Source organism: Urocitellus parryii, chromosome 3, assembly GCF_045843805.1.
Source record: "Urocitellus parryii isolate mUroPar1 chromosome 3, mUroPar1.hap1, whole genome shotgun sequence".
Taxonomy (NCBI): domain Eukaryota; kingdom Metazoa; phylum Chordata; class Mammalia; order Rodentia; family Sciuridae; genus Urocitellus; species Urocitellus parryii.
The window spans coordinates 155,594,479-155,608,901 of record NC_135533.1 but is presented as its reverse complement, the minus strand read 5'-3'; the positions used below and the strand labels follow the sequence as shown (position 1 = coordinate 155,608,901).

At 48.1% G+C, this 14,423-nt stretch overlaps 1 protein-coding gene across 1 annotated transcript in view; it reads right to left on the bottom strand.

Moving 5' to 3' along the window:
* Positions 1-7,598, bottom strand: part of Hic2 (HIC ZBTB transcriptional repressor 2) — a 30,916-nt gene extending 23,318 nt beyond the window's left edge. Inside the window, exon 1 of the mRNA XM_026401728.2 lies at positions 7,514-7,598. The gene's annotated coding sequence lies outside the window, so the exon portion shown is untranslated. The remainder of the gene's footprint in view (positions 1-7,513) is intronic.
* Positions 7,599-14,423: the final 6,825 nt, after the last annotated feature.

Below are 14,423 nucleotides of genomic sequence, written 5' to 3'. Positions count from 1 at the left end.
GAAACACACAGACTATCTCCACAGGTCTCTTGTAGAAGTGTTCAGCAAAGCAACATTTCCATGGAGCAGATTCCAATATTCCAGAAGGTAAGGAGCAGTGATAAAAGATAAAGATGGCCCAGAGAACCCTTTCTCTGCCTTGGTCCTTGGGGGTAAGGAGGGATCTGCAAGGGATCACCCTCCAGCTCTAGCAGGTATTCCCTAACCCACTCAAAAAGAAAACCTTAGCTGTCCTCCAGTCCAAGCACTGCTCAGAGTTAAGCAGCTCTCACAATTCTGTTTAAGGTTTCCACACACTGCTTACTGTTAGAACTTCTCTACCCACTGTGTGACTCTAATTACTTAACTTCCTTGAATCCCTTGTATATTATAGATTAATAAAGGGCTGCAGATGATCAGGACAGGAACATTCTGGAGATTATAAATTCAGATGTAAAAAATACCAACCACAAGCCGGGGGCAGTGGCACACACCTGTAATCCCAACAACTTCAGAGGGTGAAGCCGGAGGATTGCAAGTTCAAGACCAGCCTCTGCAATCTAGTGAGATACTACCTTAAAAAGGGATGGACGTGGTGGCACACACTTGTAATCCCAGCAGCTCAGGAGGCTGAGGCAGGAGGATTGAAAGTTCAAAGCCAGCTTCAGCAACAGCGAGGCACCAAGTAATTCAGTGAGACACTATCTCTAAACAAAATACAAAAAATGGCTGGGGATATGGTTTGGTGGTTGAGTGCCCAAATTCAACCCCCCCCAAAAAAATAAAATAAAAAGAGCGGAACACAGTGTCACACACCTGTAATCCCAGCAACTCGGGAGGCTAAGATAAGAGAATCACAAATTCAAGGCCAGCCTCAGCAACTCAGTGAAACTGTCTCAAAATAAAACACAAAAAGGGCTGGGGATGTGGTTAAGCCAATGAGCACCCATGGGCTCAATCTCCAGTACCAAAAAATAATAAAAATAATAAAATGATAGGGATATAACTCAGGGGTAAAATGTCCTTGCGTTCAAACCCTCGAACCTCCAAAAACAAAAATAAAAACAAGCCAAACCTCCCATAATGTCCTATTCAAAATTATCACTCATCTTATAATGAAAGCATTATGTGCTTAAAAAAGTTAATAATAAATCACACACACACACACACACACACACACACACACACACACACAGCAGGCTCGATGGCACACACCTGTAATCCAATGACTTGGATGGCACACACCTGTAATCCAATGACTTGGGAGGCTAATGCAGAAGAATTCCAAGTTTGGGGCTATTCTCAGCAACTTTGGGAGACACTGTCTCAAAAAAAAAAGAAAAAGAAAAGGGGAGGGGGGCTAGGGGGTGTAGCTTAGTAAAGCTCCCCTGGGTTCAACCCCCAGTACCAAAAAAAAAAAAAAAAAAATGCTTACCATGGAGCTGGGGATACAGCTGAGCACAGGATAAGGCCTCAAAACAAGGGGCCACCCCTCTTCCACCACAACCTTTCTAGCACTGTCAGGAACTCTGTAGAAAACCATCTTTCATTTACAAAGTTCCCACAGCACCTGCCAGACAGAAACCCATAAGCTGCCTTCCACAAAAAAGAAAGGTCATCAGGTCCTGGGGAGAGGTTGAGTAAAGAGGAAAAAGGGCCAAGGCAGGAATTCACCCCCAGGAACACTCATTCCCGAGACAGAACTCTCCAGATTCACATACCAAATCTAACCCAAGATACACAGAGCAAAGAGGAGTCATGAGGAAAGCCTGTGTTCCCACTACTACCTTGCTCCTTAGCCCTCATTCCTCTTCACTATCCCTACCCTGGCTGTCTTCACCCTTCTAAATGAGGGCACTCCCTACCCAGGACATCAACCAAGACCACACCAGTCAAGGGAATTAGCAGTAGTCACAGAGAGCTGCCCCAGTGGAGAACCTATTCCTCTGTCCCAGCAAGGAAGTTTAGCTGAGGCCTGGGCCTAACCTGAAGCTGTCTCCCCCTTTCACTTTGCCTTCCCTGTCCCTTAATAGTTTCACATACCTTGCCCATGTAATGCAGATTAGAAAAACAACCTCAAGGACCAATCCCTTTTTCCCAGGTACACTGAAGTAAAAAAAAAAAAAAAAAAAGGCGGGGGGAGGCACAGAGGGGGAGCAGCAGTCCCAGGGATTTCCAGTTACCCAGTCATGCCTTAGCTCCAGCCACAATGGGCTTGTCAGGGAGCCACAAGGTACCCAAATTTCATTATGTTAGGCCCTGCCAGGCTACATAGGGGTCAACAGGAGAACAAGAAGGCAACCAAGCAACTATGCAAAGCTTACTCTGGATACCCAGAGTGTAGAGTCAGCAGGACACAGTCCTGAGGCCAAGGGAAGCAAGTAGCTCCCCACAGAACCCCCAAGAGAGGCCCCTCAATGCAGGTGGCCTGGGTTCCTCCTGTGGCTCATCCCTCTGTGCCTGATGTTCCCCTATAAGGGAATAAGACCAGTTTATTCTGTCCATTCATTCAATGGGTGACTGCTAGTCCCACTGGCCCTCAGAGTAAAACAGTTCTGAACACCCCAGGTTACAACAAGGGCCTACACAGCCTCATCACTAGCTTGATTCTATTATCAACAAATATATATCACTTGCTAGAGCAGTGAGTCTCAAACTTGGCCACACACCTAATTCACAGTAGGAAAACCAGGTGCCAGGGCCCACCCAGAGACGTGCTGCGCTCCCAGGGAACCTGATTTATAGCTGGAAGTAAGAGCCAGGCCACTAGCACACAAGTCTCTGACAATCAGCACAGGCAACAGCACTGCTAAAAGGACATGAGTCTATATTCATCACCCTAAAAAACCCCAATGTGTTCATACAGGCACAAGCCACTAAGGTCCCAGGCCCCACTCTCCTCATTCACTTTGTGAACAAGAATTCACCAAGAATTTATCATCTTCCAAGACAACAGAATAAGGGAGCTTCAAGGCCACAATATGAGATTAGGGTTAGGACATTCTCTCCCCTTAAACAGTCCACAAATGGGCTGATGAAGAAGTCAACAGGGTTCACTCCAGTGTGGGAATGGGAGCAGCCCCTTTCCACATGCCAGAGGATATACCCACCCACCCAGAGGCACTGCTAGGAATGAATCCTGAGGCCCCAAAATGAAATAAGACACCTCTACATAGCAGCTACATCTATGCCACAGCGAACTGTCCTTCCATCTCCACAACAGGTAAACTCCCACCTAAGTATCCACCTCACCAAATTCTTTCCTAAATTATTCTGGGAATCCCCAGGGGAAAGATGGGGAGACTTGGTGGGACAGACTGCCTTTCTATACACCACATAATCCCTCCTCATCCACACCGACTATGTACTCAGAGGTGAATCACCCTCAAACAGGGAACAAGCACCTACTATGTGCTAACATTCCACAAGGAACACGAGGGCCCTTTGGCTTAAAGGTACCTGGCGGACCTATCACTTCTCACCTTGGAGGAGGTCTTGGAGGTTAGAAAGACCTCCAGTTCCCCTGCTCTAACCCAAAACCACACTTCCCCTCCCTCTAACCACTGACATTATGAAGAAAAACATGGAAAGTTGGTGAGGAGGGGTTTCATCAAGCCTTCCCCAAAGGTCCCAGGGAGCTTCTTAAGTTTACTCTCCCTAACTCATCCAGCCACACCGCTCCCAGGGCACTCCCTTCTTATGGGACCTAGAACCAGCTCTTGGCCATCCTTTCCTGATCAAATTCACTGGGGTCCCCACCAGCTTTTCTTGCTTTGCCACTCCTGGTTAACACTAGGCTTAAGGCCCTCCTCACAGGCCTCCCCTAGACCAGGTCTCTAACCCTTAGGGCAAGGCCCTTCCTAGCAGGAAGCAAATTCTGGTGATATCAGCTGGACTCAAACTGGACAGGTTTGTTTGGAAGCCCCTAATGAGGAACCAGAACCTATTCTTGGGAGGGGACTGTTTTCCCTACTCTTTCTTAGCAGGATCCCAGCTCTCTCCCTACACATTTTATGAGCCCTCACAGGCTCTGAAGTGAAAGGCATTTACCCTCCAGTCCTAGAACAAGTTACTTAACCTCCCAGTATCACTTACTGTCATAAAAGGATTCATGCTGAATCAGGAGGATTACAGAAAAAAACGCACAAGGGCCCCTATCACCCAGCCTTAAAACCTAGCAGTGGTAGGCAAGTCTGTGAGCACCAGGAGGCAGAAACCAGCACAATTTAGTCTAGCCATGGGGGCCAAACACCAAATTTGTGCTCAGAAAATGTAGCTGAATGAATAAAATGGTTGCAAAAGATCCTCACAAGTGTCTAATAGACAGCAGGTACCCTTGGATTGGCTTCTTGACATATTTGTGGGTCCACATTTTCAGGCTTTCCTGACCATGTCCCAGCCCATTCTTCATGCTGCCTTCTGAAAACCTAGAGCAATACTCCCTGATTAAAATTGCTCATCTCCAAGCCAACAGCAAACCAGCATGGCATCCAAGGCTCTGCTCTAGCCCACGACTAGCTCCTCCCACCATGCTTCCATGCCACACAGCCCTTATTACCTCATCTTATAATTGTCTGTCTGTCTTCCCCATGCTGAACTCTGGAGGACAGTAATACATGGATGTAATCTCAAATTGTTCCTATTTTAAATATAGGGCCGCTTAAGTATGGAGAATTAATCACTGTTCAAGGTTGTACTGAAAGTAAAGGTACCTAAAGTAAATGCAGAGTAAGTCTGGCACTCCATATTTCCTGACAAAGTCCAGTTCCCCTCTCACTAGTCATGCTTAGCCAGGCTCCAAGGAGCCAGAAGGGAAGGAACCTCATTACTTCTTCCAGAAAGTGAGAGCTGATTCTCATACCAGCAGGAGGGGTCCAGGAGGAAGAGCTCCCATCCTCCTAGTGATTGGGTTCTGAGGGCAGTGGCTCTCAGCACCAGTGGGCAAGATCAGGTATGGGGTGGGGCTGATAGCTGCTCAAGGTCAACAGGCCGAGAAAAAAAGGCAGAGCACAGGTCCCCTGGGTAAACTGAACTTTATTCCTTTCTCACTCTTCTAACTCTCCAGAACTCCCAGCCAGCCCTTCTCCAGGGTCTAGCTGCTGATTAAAAGGCGCTCCCCCCATCCCCTCCCCCTTCCACCCCTCAGATCTAACCCTAACAGACAATAAGAACTCCCAGGAAGGCAGCAGACCCTGCAACTCAATAATGCAAAACCCTGTTGCTCCCAGTCCACAACAGCTGACTTCAAGTGGATCGGAGGCTGTGCTTATTAACAAAATGAGAAATCTGATCTACGGAAAGAAAACACTATGTGAGGATTAATCCAAGACTGAAGCTTATGGAGAAGGCTGGGCTGTTGGCCAAGGCTAGGGAGCGAGGACAGGATCATATCAACCTGTCCCCAGAGCAGGTACCACACAGCTTGACAGGGCGCATCACCTCTGCCCCACCTGCACCTCCTATTCTCCTTAAAGCAATTGCAGCAATCATTTCAGTTTTGCTTTAATTAAAAGCCAGGCTCCCTCAGGCTGCTTCTTCCTCTATGCAGAGCCAGCAACCAGAGGGAAATTTTTCTTTTCAGGAATTGCTTGTAAAAACTCAGTGACTAATCTACAAGTCCCAACAACTGGCAGGAAGGCACTGCAGGGAGAAATTCTGGGCACGCAGCAGCACTCAGTCACACTGCCAGAGAAGCTGAGCAACAGGCACTCAAAAACATCCCAAAACTGGCCTATAGGAAACCAGAAACCATAGGAAAGCCAGTCAACCTGGAAGTTCTGACCTCCCCTGTGGCACTCAGGCAGGTGGAGATCCTCCTCCCAGCCTTCTTCTAAGTCTGCCTTGTGGAGCCCAGAGATTTTCAAAATAACCTCAACTACACAGGACAGAAGATTCATTTACAAGCAGGGCTGCTTATTCCCTGGAATCACCCTATACTAAAGGACTCAGTTCAGCACCCCAATATCAGCCTCCTACCTCCTCCCTCTTGTTAAGAGCCCACTAAATGAACAATCTTACCACATAGCTTTGTCTCTAGAGGCCAGCCTGAGGCTGGCCCATCTGCTTTTTCAGACCACTTCAGCAACCCTGCTCCACTGAGCATACAGTCTTTCCTTGAGCCAGGACCTCAAACAAGCCACATGGCCTGTGCTCCTGAAAAATGTCTTCTTGAGGCCCAGGGAGTCCAAACATTGGCAGATGGGAATGGAAGTGAAGAAGCAAAGCCAGGAGCCAGGAAGCAATAATGCTAGAACCAGAAAGGTCTTGGGTTTGGGTGACCCAGCACCATACCTCCATCTGTGGTCCCTGGTGGGTAGTCTCAAGTGCAGCCTAGAAGCTCCTGAGGCCCCTCCACTACTTGCCAGATCTCCCCCTCTCCCAGGAGCAAGAGGCACAGCAATCCTCACATCAGTCAACAATCCACCACCACAGGATTCCTATGGGCAAGGCTCTGCCCCTCCCCTCCCCCCATATATGTCAGAGGGGTGGCCTCCCTGGGTTACCCCTTCTGCTAGTGGGGGGTAAGGGGCTGGGAACATAGCTTTCCAGATGTGTTTGGCAATTCTTACTAGAAAAGACACTGGGATAGAAGATAGAGGGTAGAAGACAAGGATAAATAACTTCACCACCGCTCAGCCAGTCAGGTTCAGCACTGGGCTCCAGTCCCCAGTCAGTTCCATGCTGTTCTGGGTGGGGCCGCTGGGAGCATTATCTGGCCTCATTCCCTCCTCTCTTTAAGTCACTGCCCCCCAGGGAGAGGCATTTTCTCCCAAACACACACACCCAGGCCTGTGTGAATATGAACCACCTTGGAAGATAAACACAGAGTGACAAGCTGAGGCCCCTTAGCCCCCTCCCTTAGCCAGCCGGTCCCCTCCCTTGCCAGCCGACCCCCTCCCCCAAGCCCATCTCTCTTCCTGCCAAGCGGCTGCCTACAGAAGAGGTCTGGGGGCAGGGCAGTAAGCCCACCAGCCGCAGAGCCTGGCCCTCTGGGAACAGCCCCTCCAGACCAGACCTTGCCCCGGTCCGGGCCGGTCTTACTGAGGGGAAGGGGACAAGAGAAAAAGGAGTGCAGACGGTACTGGACAGCAGTTCTGGAAATTGCAAAATCTTTTAGCTAAGGGCGGCCGTAAGGCACAGGGCCGTTTGCATAATGGGAACCCGCGCGCCTGTCAGGCAACGTAGCTCGCCCGACGCTGTTCGGATTAGATTGCTAATGAAAAGGCACAAAGAGTCGGCGCCCGCTCGCCAGTAGACCCCCGCTCCACAAACCCGCGCCCCAGGCCTGGCGCGGCCCTGGGGGCTTTGTGCCCGGGGACCCCGCCGCCTGCGCCCCGCCGGGCACCAGGGCCACAAAGCCCAGGCTGGCTGGGGGTCTCGCGTGCTCCCCCATCCAGGCCAGGTTGATGCGCGCGCCCTCCCACGCCCGCAGCTCCACGTCGCTCGGGCTCGCGCGCGTCCACGCCCCTCTCCCTGTGGGCGCACCCGGTCCTCGGCCCCCGCCGGCGCCCCCACACTCGCCGCTGCCCCTCACCTCGTGTGCGTCGGCGGCGGCGCTCCGCCCATCAGCCGGCCGGCTCTGTCTGCGGCCCCTCGTCCTGGGCGCCCGGCCCGCGCCGCCCGCGCCCGCCCCGTCCGCCCGCCGCCGGCCCGGCTCGGCTCCCCGCCCAGCGCGCCCCGAGCGCCGCTCACAGCCGCCCGCTCGGCGCCATCTTGGAAGCTTGTGACGTCGGTGCCGCCCGCTCACCCCTGACCCACATCTGAATGGGCGAGCGACGGGGCGGGATCAGGGTGAAGGGACGGGCCCGTTTCGGGGGCGGGGCATGCGGGGAGGGGCGGGGCCAGCAAGCGGTCGGAGGGCTGGGCGGGCAGGGTGGCCGCCGCGCCGCGCTTTGGGGGAGGGGCACGCAGGAGGACCCTGGGTCTGAGACCCCCCGACTCCCAACCAGCTCCCTACCCAGGGGCCAGAGCTTGACCTAGGCCTCGCGCCCGAAACACTCAGACCTCACACTCCCTGTAGACAGGGACAGGCTCATGCCTAGCCCCCGAGCTCAAGGCTGACCCCCTCTGAGCCTGACCCTGACCCTGACCCCTCAGAACCCCCAGTCAGGGACCCCTAGCGGTCTATGCCCAATTTCCCCGACCCCTTCTTGCCCCGTGCTTCCCGACCCCCGCTGTGGCCGCGCTCTCAAGACTCAGCCCTCAGGGACTGCAGGCTCCTTGGTCTGGGCTCCAGGGGAGGCCAGGGTCGTTCCGGTTCCGGGAAGAATGGGAGTCCTGGAACACCTGACCCCAGTGCCAACAGGGAACCCCGCTCCTGCACCCCGGCGAGCAGGCCCTACCTGCTCAGAGGGCGCGGAGGTCCTGAGCACGCTTGCTTCAGCCAGCCCCTTCCGGTGACCGCAGCCCCTCGCAGGCCCCAGGGGTTAAACGGGCGCGCCCAAGCTGGCTCTCTTGGACCCAAGGCTCATGGGCGTCATTTAAATGGACTTTCAAGGGCTGGGGCTAGCCATGAGCCATGACCACTTCTCTAGGGAGTTACTTAATGGACCTCTCTCTACTCTGAATACCAAACAAAGGAACACACCACTGTTAAGGTTGGAGAAGTCTGAAAGGAGCCGGGAATCTGCTTTATAGGGAAATTGTGACCTAGCTCCAGTCAAGACTGAAACTCAATTCTATAATCCTTCGCAGAGGCTAATTATGCGACCATTCTTTGCTAATCAGTGTATAAGTTCAATGCAATCCTAACATGATGTTTCTTAGACTAAACAAAATTGTAAGTTCACCTGGAAGAATAAATAGCCAAATACAGCTTTCATCTCCCTGACCTCTTGGGAACAAAGAAAAAGAAATGAGGGTAGACTTGCCCTATCAGAAATTAAAACAAATTATAAGGACTGAGGATGTAGTTCAGTGGTAGAGCGATTGCCTAACATGTTGGAGGCCCTGGGTTAAATCCCCAGTACAGGGGTGGGGGAGATGTAGAGCTACTGTAGTCCATTCAGTGCAGTACCTGCCAAGAAGAAATAGAATAGAATACCTAGAAATGTCCTAGAAATGGTAAGAACACAGTAGATGAAAAAGGAAATATCAAATGTCTGTGTAAAAGGAGATATCAAATGTTCCTGAAGAAGAAAAGGAATATTCCATAAATAGAACTCAGCTGAGGATTCACTGTGTGAAATAACTGGGGGGCGGGGGAGGGGGGGAGCCAACGAATCTTCTAAGCAAAGAAATACAAATTAAATCTACAAGAGGCTGTTTTCTTTAAAAATAAAAATTTGTTTCAAATGATAGCCACCAAGCAAGCAGGGGTCTGTTGGGTAATCACTCACTTATATTGTTGGAAGCATATAAATTGCCTCAAAGTTTCTGGATGTGAATTTAGCAGTATGAGCCAAAAACTTTTTTTTTTAATTGTAGATGGACACAATATGTTTATTTTTATTTATTCATTTTTATTGATGCTCAGGATCGAACTCAGTGCCTCACATGTGCTAGGCAAGCACTCTACCAGTGGGGTACAACCCCAGCAAGCCCCCGCAAAATTTTTTAAATGATTATTCTTCCTTGGGCAAGTATTTCTGTCTTTCGTTCTGGGGAAAATAATCACATTTTCAGATCCTGTGCTTGGTTGTATAATCAGATGGTAAGCTTGGACTCCAGTGGCTAATGGCACACCTGAGACTTAATAGACACTCAGTAGTCACTCTTTCATTTGCATTTGGAAATTAATACACAATAATATTATTTCAAGTGTTATTTATAATAATGAAGAACTCATACACAAAGTAACGCTGATAATAGGAAATTGGTTAAATGAGCCACATAACAGAATGTTAAGTAGCCATCACAAATGGTGTTCTTTTACTTATTTTAAGTGGAGGTTTCTCATTATGTTGCCCAAACTGACCTGGAAGTCCTGGGTTCATAGGATTTTCATGACTCAGCCTCCTGAATGGCTGGGACAACAGTTGTGCTGTCATGCCTGCCTTTCAATTTTTGTCTTTTTTTTTTTTTTTTGGACTGGAAATTGAACCCTGGGGCACTTTATCACTAAGCTACATCCCCAGTCCTTTTATTTTTTTTATTTTGAGACAGGGTCATGATAAGTCACTAAGGTCTAGCTAATTGAGGCTGGCCTCAAATTTGCAATCCTCCCACCTCAGCCTCCCAAGTATCTAAGATTACAGGTATGCACTGCTGTACCTGGATAAAAAGAAAAAAATATATATATTTTTAAAAAATAGTTCTTGGAGCCAGGTATGCTGGCACACACGTGTTATCCCAGCAACTGGGAGGCTGAGTCAGGAGGATCTTGAGTTCAAAGTCAGCCTCAGCAATGGTGAACTGCTTAGTAATTCAGTGAGACCCTGTCTCTAAATAAAATACAAAATAGGACTAGGGATGTGGCTTAGTGGTTGAGTGTCCCTGATTTCAATTCCCGATACAAAAAAAAAAAAATAGTTCTTGGAGATAAATATATATGTATGTATGTATGTATATATATACTCTGACCTTTTACTACTAGAGTAGTTTACTACAAGTAGAATCTATAGGTTAAATGATATGGGAATTTTCAATATTTTTAAATAATTTTTTCAAACATTTTTTAGTTGTAGCTGGACACAGTACCTTTATTTTATTTTCATGTGGTGCTGAGGATCAAACCCAGTGCTTCACGTATGCTAGACAAGTGCTCTGCCTCGTCTAGCATAACCCCAGCCCTCAGTCATTATTGTTGTGTGCTTGTGTTGCTGGGGACTGAACCCACGGGCTTGCATATGTTGGGCAAATGCTCTAATGCTGAGCTACATGCCAAGCCCTGGAATTTTCTATTTTAATGGACCCTACCAGATATAAATTCCCAAAATGATGTATCAATTCAATTCTTGTAGGTAAACTTTTTTCCTCCTCCTTTAGCTTTTCTGGACATTCTGAGATATCCATGCTTAGTACATATTCTTTTTTTCTTTTCTTTTTTTTTTTTTTTTTTTTTTTGGTACTGGGGATTGAACCCTAGGGACACTTTACCACTGAGTAGCATCATCAGCCCTTTTCTTTCTTTCTTTCTTTCTTTTTTTTTTTTCGAGACAAGACCTGTCTAAATTGCTAAGGCTGGCCTCAGCTTCCAAGCCACTGGGATTATCGGTGTGCACCATGGCACCCAACTTACATATTCCTTTTAAAATCAGAAAAAAAGAACAACATGTAAATTAGTATAGCCATATGGAAAAGAGTATATCAATTCCTGAAAATACATAAATAAAGCTAGTGTGTAGTGACGCACACCTGTAGTCCCAGGTACTCAGGAGACTGAAAAAGGATCACAAATTGCAGCCCAGCCTGGACAATTAAGCAGGACCCTGTCTCAAAATTAAAAATAGGGGCTGGGGTTGTGCGCTCAGCAGTAGCGCACTTGCCTAGCATGTGTATGAGACACTGGGTTTGATTCTCAGCACCGCATATAAATAAATAAAATAAAAGTCTATCAATAACTAAAAATTGGGGCTGGGGATGTGGCTCAAGCGGTAGCGCGCTCACCTGGCATGTGTGCGGCCCGGGTTCGATCCTCAGCACCACATACAAACAAAGATGTTGTGTCCACCGAAAACTAAAAAATAAAATAAATATTAAAAAATTCTCGGGCTGGGGATGTGGCTCAAGTGGTGGCGCGCTCGCCTGGCGTGCGTGCGGCCCGGGTTCGATCCTCAGCGCCACATACCAACAAAGATGTTGTGTCCGCCGAGAACTAAAAAATAAAAATATTTAAAAAAAAAATTAAAAAAAAAAATTCTCTCTCCCTGTCTTTAAAAAACAAATAAAATAACTAAAAAATTTTAAAAAATTAAAAATAAAGGACTAGGGGCTGGGGTTAAGTGCTCACCTGACACACATGAAGCACTGGGTTTGAACCTCAACACCACATAAAAATGAAGTGAGGATATTTGTGTCCACCTACAACTAAAAAATAAATAAATAAATAAATAAATAAAGGATTAGGGATGTAGCTCCTTGGTAGAGCACTTGCCTTGCATTTGCAAGGCCCTAGGTTCAATCTCTAGTAACACACACACACACACACACACACACACACACACACATTTTCTCACAAAGAAAGTCCCATGCCTCTCAAGTTTCCACACCCCAAGCTCAAGCCACTTTGGAAAACTCTGTTCCTTAAATATGCCATAAAGTTTTCTCTCAACTCTGGCATTCGAACCCAGCTCCTCCTACCTGGGTCATCCTCCTCCCCACCTCTACCTGGTAAACTCCTTCTTAGCTCAGATATCACATCCTACGGGAAATCTACTTTGATCCCAAGCTACTCACCCTCAGACTGTCCTGATATTGAGTCTACTCTTATAGACTCAGTACCTGACTCATACCTGGCACCAAGTAGGTGATCAATTAAAAGTCAAATGAGCCAGGATTGTGCCTATAATCCCACTGGCTTGAGAGGCTGAGGCAGGAGGATCATGAGTTCAAAGCCAGCCTCAGCAAAAAACTTAGCAAGGCCCTAAGCAACTCAGCAAGCCCCTGTCTCAAAATAAAACAAAGGGCTGGGGTAAAGCGCCCCTGGGTTCAATCCCTGCTACCAGGAAAAAAATATGTCAAATGAAGGACTGAAATTAATAAATTTTCCCCAATGCCCCCTTTCCCCTCCTGTCTCAATACACCTCACCTCCTGTTCCTAAAGCCATTTAAATTCATTCACTTGTGTCATAAAAAATATGATGCTGTGGGTGGTATACATGGGTGGGTTGAGTGGTACTATAGAAGCCTGGCACTCAGGGTTGGGAGGGGTAAAGCTTAGTAGCAGATTGTTTGCTTACAAGGCATAAGGCCTTAAGTTCAATCCCCAGCACTGGGAAAAAATAAAGAAACGGCTGGGGATATAGCTCAGTTGGTAGAGTGCTTGCTTTGCATTAAGGCCCTGGGTTAGATCCCCAGCACCAGGGTGGGGGGGGAAGGAAAGTAAAAGAAATCTGGCCTTCTGGTCACCCACCTGCATAGCAGAAAGAGAGACCCACCTAAATTCTGGTGGTTAATTTTGGCTCCCAATATTAAGTTCTCATTCTATATAAGGGCAAAGCATTTTATACATATGGACTTACTATCCTTCATTACCACCTAGGAAAGGGATGCACTCTAGTGCTCTATTTTATGGATGAGAAAACTGAAGGTCAAAGAGGTTTAGTTGCTTGCCTGTGACCTGCCCAAGGAGTTTGAACTCCAGCCCTTCCGACTGACAGAAGCTGGGTTCTCCCCAGCCTTTTCCCCTCCCTCCAGGGGTGGTACTATGGTGTTCTACCACAGAGCTCATCCCTAGTCCTTTTTTTTTTTTTCCCACCCCTCAGAACTGAGGCTTGAACCCAGGGGCACTTAACCACTGAGCCACATTCCCAACCATATATATTTTTATTTTGAGACAGTGTCCTACTAGATTGATCAGGGTCTTGCTAAATTGGGAGGGACAATTAAATTTAACTTGTTATCTTCTGCCTCTCAGCCTCCAAGCCACTGCTGATGTCAGGTAAGGGCCATTGTGCCAGACTCAAGCTGCTCTTTCTAAAGAAGTTCCTTTTTACTTTCCACACTGTCTTCTGATTTCCACACCAACCCCACATGGTCATGATCTTATCGATGTATGTGCTTTATTGCTGACTCTTTCTCATCCTCACTAGAATGTGAGCTCTGTGTAAATCAGGACAGTTCACTACTTGTTCACCACTGTAGCCTGTGCCTGGCCATCCAAGGTCAATAATGCTTTGGTGTTCTTGTAAATTAAAGATGAGACAAAGGCCAAACACAAATAGGAGGCAGAGGGCTGCCTGGGAGAACCATATTCAAAGTCCTAAAGAGAGAGAAGGCTTTAGGAGGTACCCAGAGGTAGTTGGCCAGAGCTGGTGACATGGAATGTGGCATGGGACCATGAGGTGTGATGAGAAACAAGAAATGGGGAATGTTGTCAGTTCAGGGCAATATCTGAGGTTTTTGTCCCAGAGGCCTGAGAATACTGCTAAAGAGTTCTAAGTGGGTGGGGCAAGAACAATTTTGCAATGCAGGTGTGTGCAGGAACCGAGTCCACCAGTAACCCAGGGAAGGTGGCAGGGAACACAAGCCAGTTCTAGAATCCCAGCTGAAGGTTGGACAGTGGCATGATTACTAGGGTATAGTCCTTGCCTATATTCCCAGCTACTCAGGAAACTGAGGCAAAAAGATCCCTTGAGTCCAGGAGTTCAAAGCCAGTCTAGGCAACATAGGGAGGCCCTATCAAAAATAAATGGGCAGATGGGGGTCAGTGATTAAGCACTCCTGGGTTTAATCCCCAATACCACAAAGAGAGAGAGAGAGAGAGAGAGAGAGAGAGAGAGAGAGAGAGAGAGAGAAAAGGAATAAAGAAAGCTGGGGCAGAAAACCCACAGGAGGAAGAAGGA